Genomic DNA, 7,477 nt, shown 5'->3' with positions numbered 1-7,477 from the left:
AGGCCTTGAGGAGACAAAGACCCTGACTTGTTTAAAGAAGAGAAAGAAGCCAGTGCCACGCCCTGGTGTTTGCAAAACGGAGATTTGGAGGATATAAGATCAGGGAGGCAGACAGGGGCCCGATGGTGTGGGGATTTCAAACCAACAGCAGGAATTTCACTTTTATTCTACCGGAAGCAATGGGAGAGTTTTCAGCGGGGAACTGATGGAGACATTCTCTCTCACACCTTCCCCTTTCCCCATTCCTTAATAGCATCCTAACACTGATTTTGATTGAATCACTCATCACTATTTACATCATCATGAGTATGTAAATATTGTTCATTGCAGAACCACGCAGTATACTAAGGTTCCATTTCCTTTCTTGTACAGCTTTTAGTTTTCCTCAAGTTAACAACATCATTGGTTTTTCACTTATATCATTATACATACACAATGCACACAAATACACAGCTTCAATTCATTCCAGATCCTCTATCAGACTATCTATTGTCTATTCGGTCCGGTTTACTTTTTTCTGTCTCCCGGACATTTCTTGTTGGAATCTCTCATCCACCCAGGAGATTATTCTTGTGAATCGGTTTCTTTTTAGTATCTTCACTACCCTGTGAAGGAATCTTGGGATAGAGAGAGAAGAAAAGAATAAGCATGATCTAGCCACCAATTTAATTGAAATTCCATTAACATTTTAGCTTAGGAACTCTCTCCTTTGCAATAACTTTGAACTTGGTAAAATACATTGAAAATGAGACTCCCCTTCTGACATTTTTGTGACACCGCAGGAAAGATTCAAAAGGCTTCTGATCTTTGTCAAGTTGTTCCTTTGAATGTGACTGAATGCCGGAAGGGGACGATGAGCTCGATGAGCTCGAGCTCGATGAGCTGGCTTGGCTTTCATCCGCTACACTCCTTTGTCTTTTGACCCCCAGCTTGCACACTGCCTCTGCCCACACCATCCCACTTCCAGTATAATGTATTATAATTTATCGTTTGCTTTGTGTATTCCTCTAGCCCTGTAAAGGCAGGCATCTCTGTCTTGTTGTTTTTGAACTGCTCGGCTTATTGCCTGAACGACTTTGGTGGACACTTACCTATTTCTTGGATGTGTGGATGCTATCCACCTCTTACTCGAGAGGAAGGATCATAACTATGTTTGATTTTTTTTTTGAGATGTAAATGCCGCTCTTAGCTTTATCTTCCCTCTGAGAATCCCAATTTTACTCATGTTTAAAAGCCCACTTTGCAAAGCTACCTGGCCCCTGAGGACTTCCCTAAGGAATCCGAACCCCTTCCTCTACTCAGTGTGGTCAGCGTTTCACCCTTAATTAGCAACCATTTTATGATGACTTCATAAATAAATGAAGTCATCCAATGAGGATTCAAATACACTTTTTAATATTGTGTATTTTTAAAATTTCCAGCTTCTATCGTTAAATATTTAGCAGCTGACAAGCTAGCATGGTTAACATCAAGCACCATTCCTAGCCTAGATGCAGACATGCAAACAAAAGGATAGTTAACGTTTTCTTAGACTGTTTATTTGGCACTGCAAAGCTAATGTAACCAAACCCATCTGTTTCCTCTTGTCCAGGGATTTTGAATGGTGACAAAAAGAACTTTATGCTGAACTTCTAATGACTTCCAACTTATGTCACCTGTTCTTTGTCAGAAACTTGTTAAAAATTTTAAAACAGATGAATAAATTTCTAGAGCACAACCTGGAAGAAGTATAGAGTTCTTACATAAAAGTCAACAGCTTTGAAACAAAAAAGATAAGTTTCTTGGCTGATTATTCTCATGACATATGAATAGCTGAGTTGTTTAAACCAGTATGCTTTTATTATGTACTTAAAGGAAAACTTGATGTTAGCCAGGAATTATATAATTATAGGATTTGGGGCTAAACGGGACCCAGATAAGTTATTTATTTCATTATCTAGCTTTCAGAGAAGATCTTAAATAGCACGCTGTAATTTTAAAAATTTAGAATCTGGGTAAAGATGTACGGTTATTTATCACATCAACATTGTGGGCCATTTTTATAAATGGCTTTGCTTATTCAAGGTCAGCTGGTGTTATCCAACCTGATATTTAAAACCCTCCTATCTTAAATCCTCCTTTCTAACTTACAATTATGATCGTTTTTGCTTCCTTTCTGTAAGCTGAGGCAGCCAGTCTGTCTTACCTACACTGCATATAACCACTTCATGATTCGTGGAATGCTGCTACACATTTTAAATTTGTCCTTAAAATTCTCACTGAACCAAAATCGTAGGCATGTAATTTTTAAACACCATCATTTTCTAGCAAATCAAAGCCAAAGTCTATAAAACTGATTATTTTGCTTAGGCTTAATAACACATTTTTGAAAAAAAAAATACATTTTAGAACTTTCACTGAACTGAGCTTTCCGTATGGTGTCTTCTTTCAAAATAGTGAAAAGATGCTCAGTATAAGTTGTCATTAGGGAAATGCAAATAAAAACCACAATGAGATACCACGTCGCACTCGCCAAAATGGCTGTAATAAAAAAGACCATAACACTTGTTGGAGAGGATGTGGAGAGGCTCGCATTGCTAATGGGAATGTAAAGTGATGCAGCACCCTGGAAAACAATTTGGCAGTTCCTCAAAAAGTTTAGACACAGTGACCATATGACCCAGCAATTCCATCTCTAGGTATATACCCAAGAGAAGTGGAAGTATATGTCCACACACGAACCTGTACAAAATGTTAATAGCAGCATAATTCATAATAGCCGAAAAGTGGAAATAACCCACAGGATGTCCACCAACAGATGAATGGATGAACAAAAGGTGGTATTTCCTAACAATGGACTATTTTGGCCGTAAAAAGGAATAAAGTATTGATACATGCTACAACATGGATGAAACTTGAAAACATGAAGTCAAAACAGCTAATCACAAAAGAACACATACCCTATTCCTTTTATGTGAAATGTCCAGAATAGGTAAATCTATAGGAGCCAAAGAGATTAGTTGCTGCCTAGGATGGGGGTGGGGTGGGGTGATGGGCAGCAGGGGGAGGACTGGGGAGTGACTGCTAACAGATATGGGGTTTCTTTTTTGGGTGATAAAAATAATCTAAAGTTGGTTGTGGTGATGGTTGCACAACTCTGTAAATATACTAAAAACCACACTTTAAATGAGTGGATTATTTGGTATGTGACTATCTCTCAATAAACCTATTTTAAAAACCCCAAAACATAACAGAGATGAGCACTCTTTCCATGGATAAAAGACCCTCATAAAAAGAAATGGGCTGATTTAGCAAAACCAGAGTATTTGGCTTTTATTCTCCTTTCAGATACTGTTGCTTTTAGTTCATTTACAATTTTATCTACTTATCCCATGTGATATGTAATCAGAGCTCAGAGCCTCGACAGGAAGTCCGTAACCGTTCTTTCAAACAAACTTAAAAAACAAAACACACACACACACACACACACACACACACACACAAACCACTTAAAAAAAAAGTTTAATAACATCTGATAGTGTACTAAAGCAAAGCTTTGATGCCATTTTAGGATCTTAAGCTCTTGCTTTCCACTTTGAAATAACAGAGGGGCTTATACGGATAATGTAATTTGACTTTACACAACTCTTTCTCATTGAAGAAAACATCTCTCATATTTAGGACGAACCAGTGTTCTTAGGTGTTTTTAAATCCGTGTGTAATCTACAATAGCTCTATAGGGAGTTAAGCCATAGAATGCAGTCCCAAACGTAAGAGCAGCACTTACATAACCAAGTTTCATTTAAATTAAATGAGCTTTTTAAAGAGCAGTTCAATTGATCACTCGTGAATTATTTACATACTGTATTTTGTGTTGCTAGTTTTTTTTTTATTATTTTATTTATTTATTTATTTATTTTTTACTTGCCAGAGAGAGACACAGCAAGAGAGGGAACACAAGCGGGGGAGTGGGAGAGGGAGAAGCAGGCCTCCCGCCGAGCAGGGAGCTCGATCCCAGGACCCTGGGATCATGACCTGAGCCGAAGGCAGACGCTTAACGACTGAGCCACCCAGGCGCCCCGCTAAATTAGTTTCTCATGTATCCTCTTTCACCAAGTAGCTCATACAACTCCAACCGACCACAATCTCTCCTTCCTCAAGATACAAAACTGCACAGATCTTATCTCTTAAGTATTTTACGGATATTAGTTTTACTCAGTCCCCTAAGGAAATTCTAAGCTTCTCCAAGGCAAGGACCTGGTCTTAAACACCAACACCTTACAGAGACCCCATAATTACAATGTGTTCGTCAAGGTTCAAGGCTTGGCCTAGTTCTCCTGTTAAGCTCTAATTCATATACTTACATACTGTTCAATACATGGTGTGTGTATCGACATCTAACTCACTTTTTCATTTCACATAAATTTGTGTTGACTGCCCCCAAATCTTCAAGAACTCTTGATTTTCTTCAGAATGACTTCCAAACAACTTAGTATGGCTCTCGAAGCTCTTTGCCATCTTCCCTCACCTACCGCTCCAGCCTGAGCTTCACACACCACCCCCAACACACCAATGCTCCAAGTCCTCCCCCACCTGCCCACACTCTCTACGTTTCACCCCTCCAGCACTTCGTGGTCTCTTGGACGGCTCTCCAGTCTACGAGCAGTCTGTCAATCTTTTAAGGACCATGTAAGAAGTCATCTTCTCTATGGCCTCTTCCTTATGAGAATTTATTTTTCCTTTTTAAGTGCTCCCACGCACGTTGGTGTTACACCACTTCTCACAGCTTGCCTTTTACAGTGCTTAGGGGCATGTCTTTCTTCCTAATGTTCCTTGATGTTTGAGACTATTTTATTCATGCATTAAGTCCCCTAGTGGAGCAGGTTTATAACCCCGTCACCCTACACAGAATAACCGCTCAAAATATGCTTGTTAGGTTGAATTGGTTTGGTTTTTTTTAAGATTTTATTTATTTATTTGAGAGTGAGAGAGAGCATGAGCAGGGAGAAGGGGCCAAGGGAGAGGGAGAAAGCAGAATCCCTGCCGAGGGAGCCCAACTCGGGGCTCAATCCCAGGACCCCAGGATCATGACGTGAGCTGAAGGCAGACGCTTAACTGACTGAGCCACCGGGGTGCCCCTAGATTAAATAGTTCTTATCCTAATTTCCATACAACACCAAAAATAGTGTGGAGAACATAACAGTTAATCAACAAATAATATTGATTGATAAAAGTTCTTAGAAGGAGGATTTAAATGCTCAGTGACTGATTTTAGTGACAAACTCAAGCGATACATCTTGACAAAGAAAAGTTTATTCTCTAAATTGTTCCTGCACTGAATTGGACCTAAGTAACAGATAAGTTTTAATGTACCAAAAACAATCAACTGAGTAGTTTCAATATATTTTTATTTTGAGTGGTTCTTCTGGAGTGAAACTATTTTTACCTGAGGAAAACACGTGAAAGAATTTTGGAAGTCAAATTCTTAGAAGGTGGATGGATTTTTCACTGTCTATTCAAGATTCACTCAAGCACTTACCGTTTATTAGAAATGTCTCTGGACCGAACACTGAAAAAGGTACTAGGTCATAAAATGAATAAGATAAAGCCTGCCCTGAAGGTGTTTACATATCCTGGAGGACAAGTCTCAGAGAAATCTGGGTTTTGGTGCCCTAGAAAAACCAGGACTAATTAGCTCTATGCTGATGAATCTGGAAGTTCTTTAAAATGGACACTGTTCAATTCAGATTATAATATTTATGTTTCAATGTATATTAAAAACAAAGCTATAACAGTATTTTATTTTTTATTTTTTTTTTAAAGATTTATTTATTTGAGAGAGAATGAGAGATAGAGAGCATGAGAGGGAAGAGGGTCAGAGGGAGAAGCAGATTCCCTGCTGAGCAGGGAGCCCGATGTGGGACTCGATCCCGGGACTCCAGGATCATGACCTGAGCCGAAGGCAGTCGCTTAACCAACTGAGCCACGCAGGCGCCCTAACAGTATTTTATTTAGAAAGCCACTTTGGATTCTTCAAGACAGCAAAACACATAATCAGATGCTATGAAGCAGGGCTTGGGAATAGGGTAAGGCAAGAGAGTTTCCTAGTGTAAAATGTAGGGAGGCTCTCCCTCTCCAGGTCACGCAAGTGCAGGGTCAGCCCTGAGAACCAGTGCCCCCTTTAAATCACGCACCCTAACCTCTCCTGCCTCACCCTAGTTCTGGCCCGGCTACGAATATTTAAGAAAATAACCATTTTGTGTTATACTCAGTTTTGTACACTTGGTACACTCTATAACAAATGTTTTACAAATTATTTCTGGCTTACCAAAAATGGAACTGTGAAATCATGGAGGGAATGAGACCTATGCAAAGAGTAGGTCTACTTTTTGGAGAAAGGGGTAGATACTAAGGGAAAGAGGCAACATAATTAGCACAGTAAAATGCTTGCCAAGTTAAAAGCTTCCAACTATTCAGATTAGAAGTAATTCTTATACCTAAACTGCTCTGCTATTATCTATAACCATTAACTTATGGTTTTGCTGGCTTCAAATAACTTTTTTTTTTTTTTTTAAAGATTTACCTGAGAGAATGGAAGCGCAGGGTCGGGGGGCGGGGAGAGGAGGGGGAGAGGGAGAGGGAGAAAGAATCTCAAGCAGACTCCCCACCCAGTGAGCAGCTGGATCTTAGGACCCGGAGATCATGACCTGAGCCGAAACCAAGAGCCAGACGTTCAACCAACTGCACCACCCAGGCGCCCCTCAAATAACTTTTTTATTGGAATTTTTCTAAGATCAATATCAAGTGAACTGAATGAACGGTAATAAAACCACCAGGAAGGTTACAAGCCAATATTAATATCTTTTCAAGAGAGAGTATTTCGAGGATTAGTACTTGAAGATAATTCCCTTCTTAGTTCCTTAGTCTAGTTATTGATGGTTATTTATAAGGACCAAATAAGGAAATTCTGAATTCATTTGGTTTACAGGACTATAACTCAGTAACTGAACACACTGTGAACTTAAATTTGTTGTTCTGAAAACCCGTTTCATATTTAGGTACATTAATTAATACAGAATCAGGGATAAGTGATTTAGATTTAAAAGGGCATTGACATCAAGTAGAAAAGATTTTCCCATGACACTGAAGTCATGACAACTTAGAACCAGCCCGTCAAGTGTCACTGCCTCTGGGAATTCAATGTACAGTGTCAGGTAAGGTGAAGCAGCTTTCTGAAAAGTTCCAAATACAGATAGAGTAAAACATTTTTCTCTGGTCTGGCTTAATTCTATTTCTTCCCTACAAGTGTTTAAGATGTTCAAGAGCTGTCATCCATTTATTTTGGGTTGATGGTAGATTTCTTCTTCTTTCATTTCACTTTAAAATTGAAATTTTTTATCTACCGACGCGTGAAGTATTGGAACTAAGAATTTCATATATAGCTCTCGCCTGAGCCTCGGAAAGTTTGGCTGTGATTGTGACTTATATTTAAAACTCT

This window comes from Eumetopias jubatus, unplaced genomic scaffold (genome assembly GCF_037043125.1).
Source record: "Eumetopias jubatus isolate StellerSeaLion01/CBP00866 unplaced genomic scaffold, mEumJub1_p1.0 scaffold_17, whole genome shotgun sequence".
Lineage (NCBI taxonomy): Eukaryota > Metazoa > Chordata > Mammalia > Carnivora > Otariidae > Eumetopias > Eumetopias jubatus.
The sequence above is the reverse complement of the archived record's forward strand: the minus strand, read 5'-3'. Positions refer to the sequence as shown.